We start from the raw sequence: 25,752 nt of genomic DNA on the forward strand, positions 1-25,752 counted from the left end.
CCCCCCCACCCCCCCTACCCCACTCCACCCTCACCAAAAAAAAAGAAAAAAAAAAAAAAAAGAATTGATTTGGCTAGAAAAGAAATTCAAATTTGCCGCCTAAATTTGAGTGTTGAGGTGTGTTCAATGCTTGGTTTCGCATTAAGTACCCGTCAAATTTGAGGGAGAAAAGGGGTGTGGGTGTTGGGTAGTCAGCACATATGCACATATCAGGTAAAAGTGTAATGGGACTTGTGCAGGTGTTTGGGGTGACTTTAGACCTGTTAGATGTGATATTTGGAGGTGCAAAGAAACCGGATGTGCCATTTTCCTAGATTGTAGTAACTGCTGGTGCATGCTGGGAGTCTATACAAGCCTCATGTTGTCAGATGTTGTGAAGATGCACTGGATTTGACCGTGTGTGTTGTGGATTGTGGAATTGAATATACAGTTTGTAATGGCTCATCCTATGTGTTCTAATTCACGGAGACAATGTCTTTCAGTCATTTCACCCAAGGAGGCATGCGTATACGGATTTATAGGCTTTGACAACAAACAACCAAAATGGCGGCCGGTGAATTAGAAAGTGTCTGAGTGCATGTAGGATATCTGAACGGAGAATAGGAGTACTGCATCCCATCTGATCCTGCAGGTAAGTGTTTATTTGTTTACAATGACAGTCAGGATGGAATGTCAATGAGTTCAACTGTCAAGTAAAGTTGCATCATCATTATAAAAAAAACAAACTTAGTCTTTATGTTGATGCAGGCAGACAATTGAATCTGGCCTATGTCTTTTCATGAATGTAAATGGAATTCATGTTTGATTGACAAGACAGTCAAGAAATGGAAGAAGTGGGTGTAGGTCAGATGTGTAGGTGTAGGTCAGATTAGCTAGAATCCTGTAATTGTTGCATGGCATGAGACCGGTCAAAATAGTGTATTGAAACAGCTGATCACAATCAGATCACTTGAAGGGTGGGGGATTTCTTCCTTGGGGACGACAGGCGTGATGGGTGGGTTGGCCTTACTCGTGGAGACTGGCCCCTGGATGCGTGACCTTGACCTTTGACCTTGACCCACTTTCAAGGTCAAACCTCAAAAATCCTGTTGTTGGGCATGAAACCGATCAAAATATGTATTATAAACAGCTGATCACAGACAGATCGCTTGAAGGGTGGGGGGTTTCTTCCTTGGGGACGACAGGCGTGATGGGTGGGTTGGTCTTACTCGTGGAGACTGGCCCCTGGATGCGTGACCTTGACCTTTGACCTTGACCCACGTTCAAGGTCAAACTTCAAAAACCCATGGGGGAGAAAGTGTGACCTTGACCTTTGACCTTGACCTGATTTTGAAGGTCAGAGAGGTCACGGGGCTTCGTTTAAGTGGTCCTGCGTCTCTATCTACATCCGTGAAGAAGTTGTGGGCTCGAACGACGACGTCGGATACTTTCGGGGGCGAGAACCGTGCTTCGGGGTTCTCGGTTTCCCTCGGTCAACTTTTCTGTGCGAGAGTGTTTCATCTGGAATTCGTCGGCGAAGGTCTCGCCTCTCCACGACTTGCGGTCTAGTGGGAGTAGCGATAACGGGGTTTTCGACGTTAAGTCGCCGCCTTTCGCAGAGCGGTCAAAGTTCAGAGTTGTAATTCAGGATTCCGAGACCGGTCCAGAATTCCATGCTGACCCATGTGATATTTCGATGCTATCTGAAGCGGGAAAGAGCGTATAAAAAGTGCCATTTTCTGGCCATTCTGGATGACCTTGACCTTTGACCTTGACCTACTTTTTCAAGGTCAAGGTCACCCAACCCGTCCCAGTGGGTTCCGTCTCTCTACGACGAAGACTTTAGGAGTCGTCAATTTGTAGGGGACAAATCGCAAAACATGAGGGGGCATTAACTCCCTTTAGGGGACACCGAATCCCTTCATTTGAAATTCTTCGCTTCTACTAATTGACCTCTATGCTTCAGCAAAGGTTTCATCCTCCTATCCTTTACGGTTAAAAAGGAGTATCGATAACAATGATTTCTGCTAACAGGTCCGATAACTCTGTAAGGGGTCAAAGTTCCATGACGCAGGGTGAAATGTATTCGTTTCTCAAGAAGTGCTCTAGGATGGACTCTAAAGTTTTTCGATAAGTCTTAAGACGAAAATTTTTTTTTGACGGCAGGAAAATAATAAACAGAACAATAACAATAGGACTTTCCACAGAAAGGTGGAAAGCCCTAATAATAAACAGAACAATAACAATAGGACTTTCCACTGAAAGGTGGAAAGCCCTAATAACAATAGGACTTTCCACAGAAAGGTGGAAAGCCCTAATAATAAACAGAACAATAACAATAGGACTTTCCACTGAAAGGTGGAAAGCCCTAATTAGTTCTAATTGTAACGGGGACCGTAACATATGTTCCCCAAACCACCTCCAATTAAAAACTGATGTCATTGTAAACCTATAGCAAAATATCATTTTATTTTAGCCTTTAATTACGCGTAGTACGTTTAATATGGTCACTTCAGTACCAAGAAATGAAAAAAAGCGTTGTACGTGCATACACGCCCACGCGTGTATGATTTTGCACTTTTGTTGATGTCATTCAACAGGCATTTTTATCATATACCCACAGTATGAATTTCATAACGTTTCCATCAAATATATGGACTTTATAGCGATTTTAAAATCGTCCAATCAGAATTCAGCACACGTGCATGCACGTGCTAAGAAGTAATTTTAACCACAGCAATTTGTAACGAGTACCAAGACACATCGAAACCCCTAATATCAATAGAATTTAATGAAAAACAAAAACGTTATCGTACTTTGAAAATTGAACATTTAAAAAACTATACACGTGCATGCGCGTGTGCGTTGACATTTTTTGTTATACTAATATATAGATACACATATTATCTACCTATACTGTGAACATCACTCATTCGCTTCATAAATAAGATAGTTACAAACGTTTTAGTATTATCCAATCAAAAAGAAGTGCACGTACATGCGCGTGCAAATTGGTAATTTTGACCATGCAAATCAGTTAAGGGTCTCAATAGCTACCTATGATATGAATATCAAGCCATTTCAATGAACAACAAAAAAGTTAGACTGATTACAAATTTAGTGTACGGAAATTTGTGATGCACGTGTATGCGCATGCACGCGCGTGCAGACAAAATCAATATCATTTTTCACATCTACAAATGATATACTATCAACCTATCAAGGTTTGATTTCGATCCCGTGTGAATTTAGATTTCGTAAATTTTGTACCGAAATTGCAATGCACGTGCGCGTGCATGCATGCATGTGCAGACAAAATGACTATCGTTCTGCACATCTACAAACGCTATACTATGATCCTGGAAAGTCTCATATTGATCCCTTTTGTAGTTTCTGAGAACACTCCAGGACAAAAAAAAGTCTGGAGAAAAATAAGAATAACTAGAAACTTGTTGCCATGGCAATAAGAAGGTCTTTCGTTCTTTCCGTGTCCAGTAGATAACCTTAAATTCTTCAAAAAAATTATCGAGTAATCTGGGGATTGAACCACTGTATAGTTTTCGAGAAAAATTTATAATAATAATAATAATAACTAGAAACTTGTTGCCATGGCAACAAGAAGGTCTTCCATTCTTTCCCTGTCCAGTAGATAACCTTATATTCTTCATTTGTTATAAAGTGGGAAAAAAATATTCGAGTAATCTGGGGGAATGAACCCGGGTCGCCCGCATGAAAATCCACTACGCTAACCATTAGGCTAGCGAGGACCTCGCTTCAAAATGAAAATTACGAATATCTAGAGTTTGGTTTGATCAATTTAAAAACAAATATCATATTCAGCATTCTATAAAGAGACTCTATTTATCTTACCTTTATCAAAGAAAAACATTAAAAAACAAAAAAGTTGAAAAAATCCATTTTTTAAATTCGCTTCCGGTAGCGACCGGAAGTGATGACGACGTACGAAATAGTGCTTACGCAAATCTATAAGTCATGTTCTATCATCTCTAATAAGTCTCCAGTTCATATTTTTAGCCCTTCCTGTAGATCACCCGCGGACAAAGTTCCATTTGAAAATCAGGAAATTGTCCATAACTTGGAACCGAAATGGAATTTTCCCAATTTTTTTTGTGATAAACAAGTTTCATAATATAATGCATTTTTTCCTGAAAGTTTCACTGAAAACCACTGTATAGTTTTCGAGAAAAATTTGGTAAAAAAATAAATAAATAATAATAATAACTAGAAATGATCTCGTTGCGAGCAACGAATAGGTCTTCCGTCCAATTTCTGACGAGATAGGACCTTGACTGGAAAAATTCAATTAGTGAATTAGTGAAGAACGACTATACATGAAAGATATAAACACATACATGTAAGACGTGATTTATCAATTGTAAACAATTTCGGTTTTGTTTCATTCACTTTGAAGTATCTCGGTAGTCCATAAAACGACTAAAAATTCCAATTGAACCACGAAGGAACTCACACTAAAAATTTCCATAAAAAATACTGAGTTTTTGGACAATTTCCGGTTTCGAACAACCAACTTCCGGTGGAAATGATATGACTTATTACACTCTATTAAATAATTTTATGAGGATTAGAATTTAAAAAATGAAATATTACATATTTTTATGGTACTTCCGGCGGATGACGGAAATGACAGCAGGAAAGTTGAAACACGTATGTCACATCTACAAGTCACTATCTAACTTTCCTAAAAGCTTCAAGACTCAATCTTTGAGTATTTATGAGAAAACACTTGGAGAAAAAAAACAACCGGAAATCGTACATATTTAACCAACGGAAGTGAATGTCAATTATATATTTGAAAATCACAAAAACAATTGCTTTATAAGCGAGAGATATGATAGCAAAGAAAAACCATTTTTCCGAACTTTTTCTCTAAAAACCTGAAGTTGCTGGTTAAACTTCCGGTAAGTCTAACATTTTCTGAAACGCCACAAGAGACCTAATTAATCTTTGCAAGTTTTGTTTCAAAAGCATAATTTTGAAATTTGGCGTTTCTTTTGTTCACTTCCGGTAACGGCCGGAAGTGACGGATGATAATGATAAACCTTTATTACAGAGCTACAAGTCACCATCTATCATCCCTGAAAGTTTATAGACTCAATCTTAAACCGTTTACGAGAAAACGCCAGGACAAAATATCATTTGAAAAACAGAAATTCGGCCGCAACTTGTGACCGGAAGTGAATTTTGAAATAGTGGTGCAGGTTTCTTTTGAGATGGATAATGTCAATAATATCTGTAAATATCGTATTAAATGGTTCATCAATAAACGAGATATACGAGGACAAAGAAAGACCGTTTTTTAAAAGTTTTTCTCTGAAAACCAGAAGTTGCTGGTTAAACTTCTGGTAAGTCTAACATTTTCTGAAACGCCGAAAGAGACCTAACTAACCTATGTAAGTTTTGTTTCAAAAACATAATTTTGAAATTTGACGTTTCTTTTGTTCACTTCCGGTGACGGCCAGAAGTGACGGATGGCAAGAGTAATACTTTATTGCACAGCTACAAATCATAATCTATCATCCCTGAAAGTTTGAAGACTCAATCTTTAACCCTTTATGAGAAAACGCCCGGACAAAATATCATTTGAAAAACGGAAATTCGGTCGTAACTTGTGACCGGAAGTGAATTTTGAAATAGTGTTACAGGGTTGTCTTAAGATTGATAATGTCATTAAAATCTGTAAATATCGGATTAAAAGTTTGATAAATAAACGAGATATACGAGGACAAAGAAAGACCATTTTTTCGAAGTTTTTCTCTAAAAACCGGAAGTTGCTGGTTAAACTTCCGGCAAGTCTAACATTTTCTGAAACGCCGAAAGATATCTAGTTAATCTATGCAAGTTTTGTGTCAAAAGCATTAGTTTGAAATTTGACGTTTCTTTTGTTCACTTCCGGTGACGGCCGGAAGTGACGGATGGCAATGTTTATACCCTATTGCATAGCTACAAGTCACCATCTATCATCCCTGAAAGTTTGAAGTCTCAATCTTTAACTGTTTATGAGAAAACGCTCGGACAAAATATCATTTGAAAACGGAAATTCAGCCGTAACTTCCGACCGAAAGTGATTTTTGCAAAACCAAAAAAGGCCTTTCTAGACAATCCTATTTTACATCTTTTCTGAAAGTTTCATGACAATCTATCAAGTCGTTTTAGAGAAATCGCGTGCACAAAATCGGTAAGAAAAAGAACAATAATAACTAGATGCGATCTCGTTGCGAGCAACGAGTGGGTCTTCCGTCCAATTTTAGATGTGATAAGATAAGAATTTGACTGACATTTTCGTTCATAAATAATGATACAAATATATTGTCTAGACGTACAATTTAGTTCCGTAAAGTTTTACAATTATTGATCATTCAAATGTTATAAATTAAAGACTCTCTCTCCCTCTCGGCAACTAATTAAAGGGGTCAGCTTTTTTTTTCGAGAAAAAAGTTAATAATGTTATTTACTGCGATACATATTTGACTGATCAGGCGAGTCATGTCGCCCTGAGGCCTATTTTTTGATATCATTCTATATATATCTCGCAAAACTGAACAAATTTTGTTCTACATGTCCTATGGAAATTTTCTTGAGAAAAAAGTTATTGATTGCGACATTTATCAGACTGTTAAGGCGAGTCATAAGGCCCGTGGGCCTTTTTCTTGATATCGTTTGAAAGATCTTGCAAACCTGAACAACTTTTGTACTACTTGTCTTATCAAAAGATTCTCGAGAAAAAAGTTAGTAATTGTGACATTAATCAAACTTTTCAGGCGAGCCATGAGGCCCGTTTGCCTTTTTCATGATGTTGTTAGAAAGATCTTGCAAAACTGAACAAATTTTGTTCTAGATGGCTTATTAAAAGTTTCTTGACAAAAATGTTATAGATTGCAACCAACTGTTCAGGTGAGCCATGGAACCCGCAGGCCTATTTCTTAACATCGTTAGTTAACGCTTGCGAAACTGAATAACTTTTGTTCTATATGCCTTATCAAAAGATTCTCGAGAAAAAAGTTAGTAATTGTGACAATAATCAAACTCTCCAGGCGAGCCATGAGACCCGTTCGCCTTTTTCATGATGTTGTTCGAAAGATCTTGCAAAACTGAACAAATTTTGTTCTAGATGTCTTATTAAAAGTTTCTTGACAAAAATATTATAGATTGCAACAATAACCCAACTGTTCAGGTGATCCATGAGACCTGCATGCCTATTTCTTAACATCGTTAGTTAACACTTGCTAAACTGAACAACTTTTGTTCTAAATGTCTTGTCAAAAGTTTCTCGACAAATATGTTATTAAAGTTATTAATTGTGATATAAATTTGACTATTCAGGCGAGCCATGGCGCCCGGAGGCCTATTTTTTGATATCATTAGATAGATCTTGCAAAACTGAACAACTTTTATTCTACATGTCTTATCAAAAGTTTCGTGAGAAAAAAGTTAATCATTGTAACAAAAATTCAATGGTTCAGGCGAGCCATGGGGCCCATAGGTCCATTTCTTGATATGGCACGAAAGATCTCAATAAACTGTACAACTTTTGTTATATATGTCTAAGCAAAATATTTATGAGTAAAAAGTTATGATTTGAAACGTGGAAAAAATGGGACACTTTTTAAAACTCCATTTTCGACCCCTACCGAGCTTCCATACTAGGCACTTCCGGAAATTTTTAAAACCCATGTGCACAACTACAACATGTCGTCTAACATCACTGAAAATTTCAGCACTCTAGCTTTTATCGTTTTTGAGATTTTGGCCGGACAAAATGGTAATCTGAAAATCGATAAAAGGGGATAACTTCCAACTGGAAGTGAATTTTCAAAAACCCCCCAAAAGATATAAACTTCAGATAGCAATGCATCAACCCTAAAAATTTAAAGTAAATCGATCCAGCCATCTCTGAGAAATCCTCTGCACAAAATCGGTAAGGAAAAAAAAAGAAGAATAAAAATAATAAGAAAAGTGAAAAATCAACAATAGAATAATAGAAGGTTCTTCCGCTGAAGACGGAAGACCCTAATAATAATAGAGGAAAAGAAACATAAGAATCACTAGAAGGTCTTCCGTTGAGACGGAAGACCTTAACTAGTACTTATTGTAACGGGGACCGTTACACATGTTCCCCAAACACTCCCCCATTTAGCAAGTGGTGTCACTTATTTCAGTACAAGTGGTTTTGACCATTGCAAACTGTATAGCATGTGAATATATAACTATCTTATAACGTTCAGTCCATTTCATGCTAGTACAAATCAGGTATAAAGATCTGAGAATTTTGTGCACGTGCACCTACGTGCATGCACGTGCTGAGAAGTAATTCGACCATCTCGATACATTAGAAGGCTTACTGTATGAGTACAAGAGAAGTTTCACAACAGTTCAATGAAAAACGAGAAATTAACGGCAACTCAAAACTACAAAAACCGAAATCAATACACGTGCATACACGTGCGCGTGAGTATGACACAGCAATTTTGTTGATGCTATTCAATAGACATTTGAACAATATACTTACTATATGAATTTGGTATCGATTGCTTCACTCATAAGAAAGTTATTGGGATTTCAAAATCGTCCAATCAGAATTAAGCGCACGTGCATGCGCGTGCAGGAAAGTGATTTTGACCCTAATAATAAATTGAAAGGTACCAAAGATACCTGAAACCTAAATTTCAAACCTATTCATTGCAATCTAAAAATGTTATAGACCAATTATTAAATTTAGACATCAAAAATTACAATGCATGCGCATTCACGCGCACGCAATTTTAATTATGGAAAATTTGTTGACACCATTTCATAGGCATTCATATCATAGATGCTCAGGGTAAATTTGAATTCATTTCAGTTTTTAATTCAATAGTTATGACCATTTTAGTACCCAAAAAATGAAAGAAAAGCTATGCACGTGCATACACGCGCACGTGAGTAAGACCCAGCATCAATGTTGATGTCATTCAATAGACATTTGATAGATATACTTACAGTATAAATTTCATATTGTTTTCATCATTTATAAGAAAGTTATGGCGATTAGAAAATCGTGCAATCAGAATTTAGCACACGTGCATGCACGTGCCGGATAGTTATTATGACTGTACTCATTTGTTAAGAATATCAAGATACATACACAATACAAGTTTGAAAAGATTTTGACAAAAAACAAAAAAGTTATGGTCATTGAATTAATTGAATATTCAAATGTCAATGCACGTGCGTGCGCATGCGCGTTTTCAATTTTTATAACATAGATTTGTAGATATTTATAATCTTTACCTATCCTGTAAATATCATTAAATTGTCTTAATTTACATGAAAGTTATAAACGGTTTTGTATTATCCAATCAAATTGAAGCACACGTGCATGCGCGTGCAGAAATGAAATTTTGACGATGCCAAGTCTCAAGTTATACCTGCAATATAAATATCAAACGATTTCATTGAAAAATAAAAAAGTTAGACGCATTCCAAAGTTTGTAAACAAAAAATCCAATACACGTGCATGCACATGCATGCATTATCAGACAAAATGACGTTCGTTCCGCACATCTACATAGAGTATTCTATCATCCTAAAAAGGTTTCATCTTGATCCCTTCAGTAGTTTCTGAGAACACTCGTGGACAAAAAAGGGTGACAAGAATAAAGAAAGAATAATAATAACTAGTACTTATTGTAACGGGGACCGTTACAGATGTTCCCCAAACATTCCCCCATTTAGTAAGTAGTGACATTTATTTCAGTACAAGTTAGTTTGACCATTGCAAACTGTGTAGCATGTGAATATAAAACTATCTTATAACATTCAGTCCATTTCATACTAGTTCAAATCAGTTATAAAGATCTGAGAGTTTTGTGCACGTACGTGCATGCACGTGCATATAAATAATTCGACCATCTCGATGCATTAGAAGTCTGACTATATGAGTACAAGAGAAGTTTCACAACTGTTCAATGAAAAACGAGAAATTAACAGCAACTCAAAACTATAAAGACCGAAATCAATGCACGTGCATACACGTGTGCATGAGTACCACACAACAATTTTGTTGATGCTATTCAATAGACATTTGAACAATATACTTACTATATGAATTTGGTATCGATCGCTTCACTCATAAGAAAGTTATTGGGATTTCAAAATCGTCCAATCAGAATTAAGCGCACGTGCATGCGCGTGCAGGGAAGTGATTTCGAGACTATTAATAAATTGAGAGGCCCAAAACATACCTGCAACCTAATTTTCAAACCTATCCATTGCAATCTCAAAATGTTATAGACCAATACTTGAATTTAGACGTCAAAAATTACAATGCACGCGCATTCACGCGCACGCGATTTTGATAATGGAAAATTTGTTGACACCATTTCATAGACATTCATATCATAGATCCTCAGGGTAAATTTGAATTTATTTCAGTTTTTAATTCAATAATTATAACCATTTTAGTACCCGAAAAATGAAAGAAAAACTATGCACTTGCATACACGGGCACGTGAGTATGACTGAGCATCAATGTTGATGTCATTCAATAGACATTTGATAGATATACTTACAGTATAAATTTCTTTTTGTTTCCATCATTTATAAGAAAGTTATGGCGATTTGAAAATATCCAATCAGAATTTAGCACACGTGCATGCACGTGCCGGATAGTTAATATGACTGTACTCATTTGTTAAAAATATCAAGATACATACACAATACAAGTTTGAAAAGATTTTGACAAAAAACAAAAAAGTTATGGTCATTGAATTAATTGAATATTCAAATGTCAATGCACGTGCGTGCGCATGCGCGTTTTCAATTTTTGAAACTTAGTTTTGTAGATATTTATAATCTTTACCTATCCTGTAAATATCATCAAATTGTTTTAATTTACACGAAAGTTATAAACGGTTTTGTATTATCCAATCAAATTGAAGCACACGTGCATGCGCGTGCAGAATTGAAATTTTGACGATGCCAAACGGTTAAGGGTCTCAAGTTATACCCGCAATATAAATATCAAACGATTTCATTGAAAAATAAAAAAGTTAGATGCATTGCAATATTTGTAAACAAAAAATCCAATGCACGTGCATGCACATGCATGCATTTTCAAACAAAATGACGTTCGTTCCGCACATCTACATAGAGTATTCTATCATCCTAAAAAGGTTTCATCTTGATCCCTTCAGTAGTTTCTGAGAACACTCGTGGACAAAAAAGGGTGACAAGAATAAAGAAAGAATAATAATAACTAGTTCTAATTGTAACGGGGACCGTTACATATGTTCCCCAAACCTCCCCCAATTAAAAAGTGATCATCTTGTGAATCTATAGCAAAAAATCATTTTATTTTAGCCTTTAATTACATGTAGTACGTTCAATATGGTCATTTCAGTACCAAAAAATGAAGGAAAGCGTTGCACGCGCATACACGCGCACGCGTGTATGATTCCGAATTTGTGTTGATGTCGTTCAACAGTCATGTGTATCATATACCCACAGTGTGAATTTCATAACGTTTCCACCAAATATAAGGAAGTTATAGCGATTTTAAAATTGTCCAATCAGAATTCAGCACACGTGCATGCACGTGCTGAGCAGTAATTCTAACCACAGCAATTTGTAAGGAGTACCAAGACACATCTAAACCATTAATATCAATAGAATTTGATGAAAAACAAAAACGTTATCGTCCTTTAAAAATTGAACATTTAAAAAACGTTGCACGCGCATGCGCGTGTGCGTTGGCATTTTTTGTTACACCAATATATAGATACACATATTGTCTACGTAAGCTGTGAATATCATCTCATTCGCTTCATAAATAAGATAGTTACAAACGTTTTAGTATTATCCAATCAAAATGAAGCGCACGTGCATGCGCGTGCAAATTAGTAATTTCGACCATGCAAATCAGTTAAGGGTCTCAATATCTACCTATGATATGAATTTCAAGCCATTTCAATGAACAACAAAAAAGTTAGACTGATTCCAAAGTTAGTGTACAAATTTTGTAATTCGCGTGCACGCGCATGCGTGCGCGTGCTGACAAAATAACTATTATTTTTCATATGTACAAATGATATACTATCATCCTATTGAGGTTTTATATCGCTTCCTTCAATATTCTGATTTTCCATTTTTTGTACCAAAATTGCAATGCACGTGCGCGCGCGTGCATGCACGTGAAGACAAAATGACTATCACTATGCACATCTACAAACGCTATACTATCATCCTGGAAAGTTTCATATCGATCCCTTTTGTAGTTTCTGAGAACACTACCGGACAAAAAAGTACCGGAGAAAAAGAATAATAACTAGAAACTCATTACTAGTAATGAGTAGGTCTTCCGTTAGACCACTTCCGGTAAAGAGCTTTCTGTTCCTACGAAAACCATTTAAATATATCAGAAAATGTGCCTTAACAATAAATGAGAAATATATTATCGAATTTTTTACTCATTTCTCGTAACTTCCGGTGATGACCGGAAGTACTTTTATGATGCGTTTTCCTATAAATGACAGCGACTCTTTACTGGCTATATTCCCTGAAAATTTCACGTCTCTATCTGAAAGAGTTCTCAACAAAAAGAAGTAGACTAAAGAAAGAAAAAGTAGTAGGTTACTACCGACCGGAAGTCAATTTTGAAAAACAAAATGATCCAAACTCTAGAAGTTGATACTTTTATTATGACATGTGAAAATCATTTGAAAGACTTCAAATATACGCGAGATTTATGGTGACAAAGAGATGAAAAGTAAAAATGTATTTTATCAAGAAACCGGAAGTAGTTGTTTTGACTACCAACGGAGTCAATATTCTTTTGACACTTTCAAAGAGACTTAATAAACTAGTATAGGTTTCAATTTACAAGAAAAAGTTTGAAATTTGCGATTCTTTCAATCACTTCCGGTGACGACAGGAAATGACGGTCGACATGTTCAACCCTCTACTGCACGACTGCAAACGGAGATTTATAATTCCTGAATAATTGATGAACCTATATTTGACCTTTCCCAAGAAAAATGCTGGACAAAATTCCTTTTGAGAAACAGAAAATCGGCCATATTTTCCGACCGGAAGTGAATTTTGTAAAAACAAAAATAGTTATAGGAAGGTCCTTTCATAAGACATTATTCCTGAAAATTTCAAGAAAATCTATCCACCATCTCTGAGAAATCACTCGAAGAAATCGGAAAATCGACATTTTTCAAATACTTCCGGTATAAACCGGAAGTGACGGACGAAAAAATTGAATGTATGTGTACAATGGACTAATGTTAGTTGATCAACTCTACAAGTTTCAAGCGTCTATCTATATTCATTATTGAGAAACTGAAAAAACTAGGTTTGAATATGTCCACCCCATATCTCACGACCGGAAGTGAATTTTACAAAACTATATAAATTTACACTAGACATTTATAATGTCTATAACATATGTAAAATTCAAATCATTAACTTGTTTTATGACCGAGATTTATGGCACTGAAAAATGAGAGAATGAATAGTTTTTCTTTCATATAACCGGAAGTTGGAGATTCAACTTCCGGTGGGGTCAATAGTTTTTGAGAATTAGAACGAGACCTAATAAACCGATATAGGTTTCAATTTGAAAGAAAAAAGTTTGAAATATATGATTTATTAATCACTTCCGGTGACGACCGGAAGTGACGACCAACATTCTTACCCCCTACTGCACCCCTACAAAGTGAGATCTATTAACTCTGAAATTTTGGTGACTCTATCTTTTACCGTTTCTGAGAAAAACGATTGACAATGAAAACAGCTCATAAGCCGTATTTGCCGACCGGAAGTGAATTTTACAAAATTATTTGACGTTACTTTAGACATTTATAGTGACTATAATATATGTAAAACTCAACTCATTATCTAGTTTCATGACCGAGATTTATGGCACTGAAAAATGAGAGAATGAATAGTCTTTCTTTGATACAACCGGAAGTTGGAGATTCAACTTCCGGTGGGGTCAACATTTTTTGACAATTAGAACGAGATATAGTAAACCAAAGTAGGTTTCAATTTGAAAGAAAAAAGTTTGAAATTGATGATTTATTTGATCACTTCCGGTGACGACCGGAAGTGACGGCGACAAAAAATATTACGTGCATGCACCATAGAGAAAATAGATCTATCATCCCTGAAAGTTTCATTCGATTATCTTTAGTGGTTTTCAAGTTTACCTCCGGACAAAGTTTCTTTCAAAAACCGGAAAATCGGACGTATCTGACGAACGGAAGTGAATTTTGAAAAAATGAAAAAAAATGCCTCGAGGTACCATCGTTCCCTATAACCTGTGAAAGTTTCAGGAAAATCCATCCAACGGTCTCGGAGACGAAAGGGAAAAAAAAAAAAAAAATAATAATAAACAGTAGAATCACTAGAAGGTCTTCCGTTGGGGACGGAAGACCTTAACTAGTTCTAATTGTAACGGGGACCGTTACAAATGTTCCCCAAACCTCCCCCAATTAAAAAGTGATGTCCTTGTGAATCTATAGGAAAAAATCATTTTATTTTAGCCTTTAATTACATGTAGTACGTTCAATATGGTCATTTCAGTACCAAGAAATGAAAGAAAGCATTGCACGCGCATACACGCGCACACGTGTATGATTCCCAATTTTTGTTGATGCCGTTCAACAGGCATTTGTATCATATACCCACAGTATGAATTTCATAACATTTCCACCACATATAAGGAAGTTATAGCGATTTTAGAATCGTCCAATCAGAATTCCGCACACGTGCATGCACGTGCTGAGCAGTAATTCTAACTACAGCAATTTGTAAGGAGTACCAAGACACATCTAAACCATTAATATCAATAGAATTTGATGAAAAACAAAAACGTTATCGTCCTTTAAAAATTGAACATTTAAAAAACGGTGCACGCGCATGAGCGTGTGTGTTGGCATTTTTTTGTTACACCAATATATAGATACACATATTGTCTACGTATGCTGTGAATATCATCTCATTCGCTTCATAAATAAGATAGTTACAAACGTTTTAGTATTATCCAATCAAAATGAAGCGCACGTGCATGCGCGTGCAAATTGGTAATTTTGACCATGCAAATCAGTTAAGGGTCTCAATATCTACCTATGATATGAATTTCAAGCCATTTCAATGAACAACAAAAAAGTTAGACTGATTCCAAAGTTAGTGTACAAATTTTGTAATTCGCGTGCACGCGCATGCGTGCGCGTGCTGACAAAATAACTATTATTTTTCATATGTACAAATGATATACTATCATCCTATTTAGGTTTTATATCGCTTCCTCCAATATTCTGATTTTCCATTTTTTGTACCAAAATTGCAATGCACGTGCGCGCGCGTGCATGCACGCGTAAACAAAATGACTATCACTATGCACATCTACAAACGCTATACTATCATCCTGGAAAGTTTCATATCGATCCCTTCTGTAGTTTCTGAGAACACTACCGGACAAAAAAGTACCGGAGAAAAAGAATAATAACTAGTTCTAATTGTAACGGGGACCGTTACAGATGTTCCCCAAACCTCCCCCAATTAAAAAGTGATGTCCTTGTGAATCTATAGGAAAAAATCATTTTATTTTAGCCTTTAATTACATGTAGTACGTTCAATATGGTCATTTCAGTACCAAGAAATGAAAGAAAGCGTTGCACGTGCATACACGCGCACGCGTGTATGATTCCGAATTTTTGTTGATGTCGTTCAACAGGCATTTGTATCATATACCCACAGTATGAATTTCATAACGTTTCCACCAAATATAAGGAAGTTATAGCGATTTTAAAATCGTCCAATCAGAAATCAGCACACTTGCATGCACGTGCTGAGCAGTAATTCTAACCACAGCAATTTGTAAGGAGTACCAAGATACATCTAAACCCCTAATATGAATAGAATTTGATGAAAAACAAAAACGTTATCGTCCTTTAAAAATTGAACATTTAAAAAACGTTGCACGCGCATGCGCGTGTGCGTTGGCATTTTTTGTTACACCAACATATAGATACACATATTGTCTACATATGCTGTGAATATCATCTCATTCGCTTCATAAATAAGATAGTTACAAACGTTTTAGCATTATCCAATCAAAATGAAGCGCACGTGCATGCGCGTGCAAATTGGTAATTTTGACGATGTAAATCAGTTAAGGGTCTCAATATCTACCTATGATATGAATTTCAAGCCATTTCAATGAACAAAGAAAAAGTTAGACTGATTCCAAAGTTAGCGTACAAATTTTGTAATACGCGTGCACGCGCATGCGTGCGCGTGCTGGCAAAATAACTATTATTTTTCATATGTACAAATGATATACTATCATCCTATTGAGGTTTTATATCGCTTCCTTCAATATTCTGATTTTCCATTTTTTGTACCAAAATTGCAATGCACGTGCGCGCGCCTGCATGCACGTGCAAACAAAATGATTATCACTATGCACATCTACAAACGCTATACTATCATCCTGGAAAGTTTCATATCGATCCCTTTTGTAGTTTCTGAGAACACTACCGGACAAAAAAGTACCGGAGAAAAAGAATAATAACTAGAAACTCACTACTAGTAATGAGTAGGTCTTCCGTTAGACCACTTCCGGTAAAGAGCTTTCTATTCCTACGAAAATCATTTAAATGTATCAGAAAATGTGCCTTAACAATGAATGAGAAATGTATTGTCGAATTTTTTATTCCTTTCTCGTAACGACCGGAAGTACTATTCAGATGCGTTTTCCTATAAATGACAGCGACTCTTTACTGTCGATATTCCCTGAAAACTTCACGTCTCTATCTGAAAGAGTTCTCAACAAAAAGAAGTAGACTAGAGAAAGAAAAAGTAGTAGGTTACTACCGACCGGAAGTCAATTTTGAAAAACAAAATTATCAAAACTTTAGATGTTGATACTTTTATTAAGACACGTGAAAATCATATGAAAGACTTCAAATATAAGCGAGATTTATAGAGACAAAGAGACGAAAATTAAAAAGATATTTTATCAAGAAACCGGAAGTAGTCGTTTTGACTACCGACAGAGTCAATATTCTTTTGACACTTTGAAAGAGAGTTGATAAACTAGTATAAGTTTCAATTTAAAGGAAAAAGTTTTAAATTTGCCATTCTTTCCATCACTTCCGGTGACGACAGGAAGTGACGGTCGACATCTTCAACCCCCTGCTGCACGCTTACAAACGGAGAATGATCATCCCTGAATATTTGATGAACCTATATTTTACCTTTTCCAAGACAAATACTGGGCAAAATTCCTTTTGAGAAACAGAAAATCGGCCATATTTTCCGACCGGAAGTGAATTTTGTAAAAACAAAAATAATTATAGCAAGGTCATTTCATAAGACATTATTCCTGAAAATTTCAAGAAAATCTATCCACCATCTCTGAGAAATCACTCGAAGAAATCGGAAAATCGACATTTTTCAAATACTTCCGGTATAAACCGGAAGTGACGGACGAAAAAATTGAATGTATGTGTACAATGGACTAATGTTAGTTGATCAACTCTAGAAGTTTCAAGCGTCTATCTATATTCATTATTGAGAAACTGAAAAAACAAGGTTTGAATATGTCCACCCCATATCTCACGACCGGAAGTGAATTTTACAAAACTATATAAATTTACACTAGACATTTATAATGTCTATAACATATGTAAAATTCAAATCATTAACTTGTTTTATGACCGAGATTTATGGTACTGAAAAATGAGAGAATGAATAGTTTTTCTTTCATATAACCGGAAGTTGGAGATTCAACTTCCGGTGGGGTCAATAGTTTTTGAGAATTAGAACGAGACCTAATAAACCGATATAGGTTTCAATTTGAAAGAAAAAAGTTTGAAATATATGATTTATTAATCACTTCCGGTGACGACCGGAAGTGACGGCCGACATTCTCACCCCCCTACTGCACCCCTACAAAGTGAGATCTATTAACTCTGAAATTTTGGTGACTCTATCTTTTACCGTTTCTGAGAAAAATGATTGACAACGAAAACAGCTCATAAGCCGTATTTGCCGACCGGAAGTGAATTTTACAAAAATATTTAACGTTACTCTAGACATTTATAGTGACTATAATATATGTAAAACTCAACTCATTAACTAGTTTCATGACCGAGATTTATGGCACTGAAAAATGAGAGAATGAATAGTCTTTCTTTGATATAACCGGAAGTTGGAGATTCAACTTCCGGTGGGGTCAACATTTTTTGAAAATTAGAACGAGATATAGTAAACCAAAGTAGGTTTCAATTTGAAAGAAAAAAGTTTGAAATTGATGATTTATTTGATCACTTCCGGTGACGACCGGAAGTGACGGCGACAAAAAATATTACGTGCATGCACCATAGAGAAAATAGATCTATCATCCCTGAAAGTTTCATTTGATTATCTTTAGTGGTTTTCAAGTTTACCCCCGGACAAAGTTTCTTTCAAAAACCGGAAAATCGGACGTATCTGACGAACGGAAGTGAATTTTGAAAAAATGAAAAAAAATGCCTCGAGGTACCATCGTTCCCTATAACCTGTGAAAGTTTCAGGAAAATCCATCCAACGGTCTCGGAGACGAAAGGGAAAAAAATAATAATAATAACTAGTGATCCTAATTGTTCGCGAACAATTAGAGGGCTTTCCACCTACAATGATTTAAAAAAAGATATTTAAGAATATTTAAGATGATGTACAAAACTCAAAATGACCAAGAAAATTTCATTAATAATTTTCACGATGATATTGACCTTTGACCTTGACCTCATTTTGAAGGTCAAAGGTCATCGGTCTTAATGCAAGTGATCCCATGTCTCTATCTATATTAATGTAAAAGGTATAAGCTTAAAAAAAGTTAATCAAGACATTCAGGGCCAATAATTTTTTTTATGGGTTTTCGGTTACTTTCGGTTAGCTTATCAATGGTAAAAATACTTTGAAAGACCTTGAAAATTGATAAAAATTAATTTTGATGATGACCTTGACCTTTGACCTTGGCCTCATTTTGAAGGTCAAAGGTCATCGGTCTTAATGCAAGTGGTCCCATGTCTCTATCTATATTAATATAAAAGTTATAGGCTTAGATAATGATATTGGAGACTTTCAGGGGCAATAACTATGCTTAAGGGTTTTTGTATCCCTTTGATTATTTTTTCTTTGCAAGAGGGTTTTACTGTGAATTCATTAGCGAAGGTTTCGTGTCTCTATGACTTTCCGTTAAGTAAGAGTAGCGATAACAAGGTTTTCGACGCAAGTCTCCGAAATTCACAGAAGGGTCAGAGTTCAAAGTTGTAATGCATACTATCAAAACCAATCATGAAGTCAATACTTACCCATATAATATTTCAACGCTATCTTAAGCAGGAAAGAGAGTATAAAAAGTGCTGTATTTTCTCTTTTCTGATGACCTTGACCTTTGACCTTGACCTAATTTTCAAGGTCAAAGGTCACCGATCCTATTCCAGTTGGTCCCATGTCTCTACGACAAACCGTGCTCAAGCTCGACATGTTTTACGAATAAATCGCAAAACATAAAGAGGCATTAACTCCCCTTACGGGACACCGAACCCCTTCATTTGAAATTCTTCGCTACTACTAATTACCCTCTATGTTTTAGAAAAGGTTTCATCCTCCTATCATTTACGTTTACAAAGTAGAAGTGCTAACAATGATTTCTGCGAAAGGTCAAATAACTCCGTAAGGGGTCAAAGTTCAATTACGCAGGGTGAACTGTATTCGTTTCTCAAGAAGTACTATATGATGGACTATAAAGTTTTTCGATAAGTCTTAAGATGAAAATTTTTTTTGACGGCAGGAAAATAATAATAAACAGAACAATAACAATAGGACTTTCCACTGAAAGGTGGAAAGCCCTAATAACTAGTAATCCTAATTGTTCGCGAACAATTAGAGGGCTTTCCACCTACAATGATTTAAAAAGAGATATTTAAGAATATTTAAAAGACTTTGAAAATAAAAAATAATTTTTTTTTTAAGGTGACCTTGACCTTTGACCTTGACCTCATTTTGAAGGTCAAAGGTCATCAGTCTTAATGCAAGTGATCCCATGTCTTTATCTATATTAATAATGTGAAGGCTATAAGCTTAAAACATGTTAATCAAGACATTCAGGGGCAATAATTTGTTCAGGGGTTTTTGGTTACTTTCTGTTAGCTTCTCAATGCTAAAAATACGTTGAAAGACCTTGAAAATGAAAAAAAAAAAAATTTTGATGATGACTTTGACCTTGACCTCATTTTGAAGGTCAAAGGTCATCGGTCTTAATGCAAGTGATCCCATGTGTCTAACTAAATTAATATAAAAGTTATAGGCTTAGATAATAATATTGGAGACTTTCAGGGGCAATAACTATGCTTAAGGGTTTTCGTATCCCTTTGATTATTTTTTCTTTGCAAGAGGGTTTTACTGTGAATTCATTAGTGAAGGTTTCGTGTCTCTATGTCTTCCCATTTAGTAGGAGTAGCGATAACAAGGTTTTCGACGCAAGTCTCCGAAATTCAGAGGAGGGTCAAAGTTCAAAGTTGAAATGCATACTATCAAAACCAATCAAGAAGTCAATACTTACCCATATAATATCTCAACGCTATCTTAAGCAGGAAAGAGAGTATAAAAAGTGCTATTTTTTCCTCTTTTCTGATGACCTTGACATTTGACCTTGACCTAATTTTCAAGGTCAAAGGTCACCAATTGTATTCCAGTTGGTCCCATGTCTCTACGACAAACCGTTCTCAAGTTCGACATGTTTTACAAATAAATCGCAAAACATAAAGAGGCATTAACTCCCCTTAGGGGACATTGAATCCCTTCATTTTAAATTCTTCGCTTCTACTAATTACCCTCTATGTTTTAGAAAAGGTTTTATCCTTCTATCATTTATGGTTACAAAGTAGAAGCGCTAACAATGATTTCTGCGAAAGGTCCAATAACTCCGTAAGGGGTCAAAGGTCAATTAGGCAGGGTGAACTGTATTCGTTTCTCAAGAAGTACTATATGATGAACTATAAAGTTTTTCGATAAGTCTTAAGACGAAAATTTTTTTTGACGGCAGGAAAATAATAATAAACAGAACAATAACAATAGGACTTTCCACTGAAAGGTGGAAAGCCCTAACTAGTGATTCTAATTGTTCGCGAACAATTAGAGGGCTTTCCACCTGCAATGATTTTAAAAAAGACATTTAAGAATATTTAAGATGATGTACGAAACTCAAAATGACCAAGAAAATTTCATTAATCATTTTCACGATGACCTTGACCTTTGACCTTCACCTCATTTTGAAGGTCAAAGGTCATCGGTCTTAATGCAAGTGATCCCATGTCTCTATCTATATTAATGTAAAAGCTATAAGCTTAAAAAAATGTTAATCAAGATATTCAGGGGCAATAATTTGTTAAGGGGTTTTTGGTTCCTTTCGGTTAGCTTCTCAATGCTAAAAATACTTTGAAAGACGTTGAAAATGAAAAAAAATTAATTTTGGTGATGACCTTGACCTTTGACCTTGACCTCATTTTGAAGGTCAAAGGTCATCGGTCTTAATGCAAGTGGTCCCATGTCTCTATCTATATTAATATAAAAGTTATAGGCTTAGATAATGATATTGGAGACTTTCAGGGGCAATAACTATGCTTAAGGGTTTTTGTATCCCTTTGATTATTTTTTCTTTGCAAGACGGTTTTACTGTGAATTCATTAGCGAAGGTTTCGTGTCTCTATGACTTTCCGTTAAGTAGGAGTAGCGATAACAAGGTTTTCGACGCGAGTCTCCGAAATTCACAGAAGGGTCAGAGTTCAAAGTTGTAATGCATACTATCAAAACCAATCAAGAAGTCAATACTTACCCATATAATATTTCAACGCTATCTTAAGCAGGAAAGAGAGTATAAAAAGTGCTATTTTTTCCTCTTTTCTGATGACCTTGACCTTTGACCTTGACCTAATTTTCAAGGTCAAAGGTCACCGATCCTATTCCAGTTGGTCCCATGTCTTTACGACAAACCGTGCTCAAGCTCGACATGTTTTACGAATAAATCACAAAACATAAAGAGGCATTAACTCCCCTTAGGGGACACCGAACCCCTTCATTTGAAATTCTTCGCTTCTACTAATTACCCTCTGTGTTTTAGAAAAGGTTTCATCCTCCTATCATTTACGGTTACAAAGTAGAAGTGCTAACAATGATTTCTGCGAAAGGTCAAATAACTCCGTAAGGGGTCAAAGTTCAATTACGCAGGGTGAACTGTATTCGTTTCTCAAGAAGTACTATATGATGGACTATAAAGTTTTTCGATAAGTCTTAAGACGAAGATTTTTTTTGACGGCAGGAAAATAATAATAAACAGAACAATAACAATAGGACTTTCCACAGAAAGGTGGAAAGCCCTAACTAGTGATCCTAATTGTTCGCGAACAATTAGAGGGCTTCCCACCTTCTAGCGGTTTTTCAGTAGTGTTGAAATGCTAAAAGCACCCCCACCCTACCCCACCCCACCCTCACCAAAAAAAAAAAAAAAAAAAAAATGGATTTGGCTAGAAAAGAAATTCAAATTTGCCGCCTTGAGTGTTGTAGTGTTGGAGATTAAGGCCTTGGTTTCGCACGATAGTACCGGTCAAATATTTGAAAAAAAAGGGTGCGAGTGTTGCATAGCCGGCACATATCAGGTAAAAGTGTAATAGGACTTGTGCAGGTGTTTGGGGTGACTTTAGACCTGTTAGATGTGATATTTGGAGGTGCAAAGAAACCGGATGTGCCATTTTCCTAGATTGTAGTAACTGCTGGTGCATGCTGGGAGTCTATACAAGCCTCATGTTGTCAGATGTTGTGAAGATGCACTGGATTTGACCGTGTGTGTTGTGGATTGTGGAATTGAATATACAGTTTGTAATGGCTCATCCTATGTGTTCTAATTCACGGAGACAATGTCTTTCAGTCATTTCACCCAAGGAGGCATGCATATACGGATTGATAGGCTTTGACAACAAACAACCAAAATGGCGGCCGGTGAATTAGAAAGTGTCTGAGTGCATGTAGGATATCTGAACGGAGAATAGGAGTACTGCATCCCATCTGATCCTGCAGGTAAGTGTTTATTTGTTTACAATGACAGTCAGGATGGAATGTCAATGAGTTCAACTGTCAAGTAAAGTTGCATCATCATTATAAAAAAAACAAACTTAGTCTTTATGTTGATGCAGGCAGACAATTGAATCTGGCCTATGTCTTTTCATGAATGTAAATGGAATTCATGTTTGATTGACAAGACAGTCAAGAAATGGAAGAAATGGGTGTAGGTCAGATGTGTAGGTGTAGGTCAGATTAGCTAGAATCCTGTAATTGTTGCATGGCATGAGACTGGTCAAAATAGTGTATTGAAACAGCTGATCACAGACAGATCACTTGAAGGGTGGGGGGTTTCTTCCTTGGGGACGACAGGCGTGATGGGTGGGTTGGCCTTACTCGTGGAGACTGGCCCCTGGATGCGTGACCTTGACCTTTGACCTTGACCCACTTTCAAGGTCAAACCTCAAAAATCCTGTTGTTGGGCATGAAACCGGTCAAAATAGTGTATTATAAACAGCTGATCACAGACAGATCACTTGAAGGGTGGGGGGGTTTCTTCCTTGGGGACGACAGGCGTGATGGGTGGGTTGGCCTTACTCGTGGAGACTGGCCCCTGGATGCGTGACCTTGACCTTTGACCTTGACCCACGTTCAAGGTCAAACTTCAAAAACCCATGGGGGAGAAAATGTGACCTTGACCTTTGACCTGATTTTGAAGGTCAGAGAGGTCACGGGGCTTCGTTTAAGTGGTCCCGCGTCTCTATCTACATCCGTGAAGAAGTTGTGGGCTCGAACGACGACGTCGGAGACTTTCGGGGGCGAGAACCATGCTTCGGGGTTCTCGGTTTCCCCCGGTCAACTTCTCTGTGCGAGAGTGTTTCATCTGGAATTCGTCGGCGAAGGTCTCGCCTCTCCACGACTTGCGGTCTGGTGGGAGTAGCGATAACGGGGTTTTCGACGTTAAGTCGCCGCCTTTCGCAGAGCGGTCAAAGTTCAGAGTTGTAATTCAGGATTCCGAGACCGGTCCAGAATTCCATGCTGACCCATGTGATATTTCGATGCTATCTGAAGCGGGAAAGAGCGTATAAAAAGTGCCATTTTCTGGCCATTCTGGATGACCTTGACCTTTGACCTTGACCTACTTTTTCAAGGTCAAGGTCACCCAACCCGTCCCAGTGGGTTCCGTCTCTCTACGACGAAGACTTTAGGAGTCGTCAATTTGTAGGGGACAAATCGCAAAACATGAGGGGGCATTAACTCCCTTTAGGGGACACCGAATCCCTTCATTTGAAATTCTTCGCTTCTACTCATTGACCTCTATGCTTCAGCAAAGGTTTCATCCTCCTATCCTTTACGGTTAAAAAGGAGTAGCGATAACAATGATTTCTGCTAACAGGTCCGATAACTCTGTAAGGGGTCAAAGTTCCATGACGCAGGGTGAAATGTCTTCGTTTCTCAAGAAGTGCTCTAGGATGGACTCTAAAGTTTTTCGATAAGTCTTAAGACGAAAATTTTTTTTGACGGCAGGAAAATAATAATAATAATAATAATAATAATAATAAACAGAACAATAACAATAGGACTTTCCACAGAAAGGTGGAAAGCCCTAATAATAAATGACAGCGACTCTTTACTGTCTATATTCCCTGAAAATTTCACGTCTCTATCTCAAAGAGTTCTCAACAAAAAGAAGTAGACTAAAGAAAGAAAAAGTAGTAGGTTACTACCTACCGGATGTCAATTTTGAAAAACAAAATTATCAAAACTTTAGAAGTTGATACTTTTATTATGACATGTGAAAATCATATGAAAGACTTCAAATATAAGCGAGATTTATGGGGACAAAGAGATAAAAAGTAAAAAGGTATTTTATCAAGAAACCGGAAGTAGTTGTTTTGACTACCAACGGAGTCAATATTCTTTTGACACTTTCAAAGAGACTTAATAAACTAGTATAGGTTTCAATTTACAAGAAAAAATTTGAAATTTGCGATTCTTTCAATCACTTCCGGTGACGACAGGAAATGACGGTCGACATGTTCAACCCTCTACTGCACGACTGCAAACGGAGATTTATAATTTCTGAATAATTGATGAAGGTATATTTTACCTTTTCCAAGAAAATTGCTGGACAAAATTCCTTTTGAGAAACAGAAAATCGGCCATATTTTCCGACCGGAAGTGAATTTTGTAAAAAGAAAAATAGTTATAGCAAGGTCCTTTCATAAGACTTTATTCCTGAAAATTCCAAGAAAATCTATCCACCATCTCTCAGAAATCACTGGAAGAAATCGGATAATCGACTTTTTTCAAATACTTCCGGTATAGACCGGAAGTGACGGACAAAAAAATTGAATGTATGTGTACAATGGACTAATGTTAGTTGATCAACTCTACAAGTTTCAAACGTGTATCTATATTCATTATTGAGAAACTGAAAAAACAAGGTTTGAATATGTCCACCCCATATCTCACGACCGGAAGTGAATTTTACAAAAATATTTAAATATACTCTACACATTTATAGTGTCTATAACATATGTAAAATTCAAATCATTAACTTGTTTTATGACCGAGATTTATGGTACTGAAAAATGAGAGAATGAACAGGCTTTCTTTGATATAACCGGAAGTTGGAGATTC

At 36.4% G+C, this 25,752-nt stretch overlaps 1 protein-coding gene and 1 long non-coding RNA gene across 2 annotated transcripts in view; one reads left to right on the plus strand and one right to left on the minus strand.

The window, feature by feature from the left end:
• The window catches only part of LOC125645759 (nectin-3-like), a 75,449-nt gene that overhangs the window by 22,041 nt on the left and 27,656 nt on the right, over positions 1-25,752 (minus strand). The window lies entirely within an intron of this gene.
• LOC130046941 (uncharacterized) lies at positions 55-24,598 on the plus strand. Its single transcript, XR_008796010.1, has 2 exons — positions 55-631; positions 22,979-24,598. It is a non-coding gene; the product is annotated as an uncharacterized LOC130046941 (long non-coding RNA).

This window comes from Ostrea edulis, chromosome 6 (assembly GCF_947568905.1).
Source record: "Ostrea edulis chromosome 6, xbOstEdul1.1, whole genome shotgun sequence".
Taxonomy (NCBI): domain Eukaryota; kingdom Metazoa; phylum Mollusca; class Bivalvia; order Ostreida; family Ostreidae; genus Ostrea; species Ostrea edulis.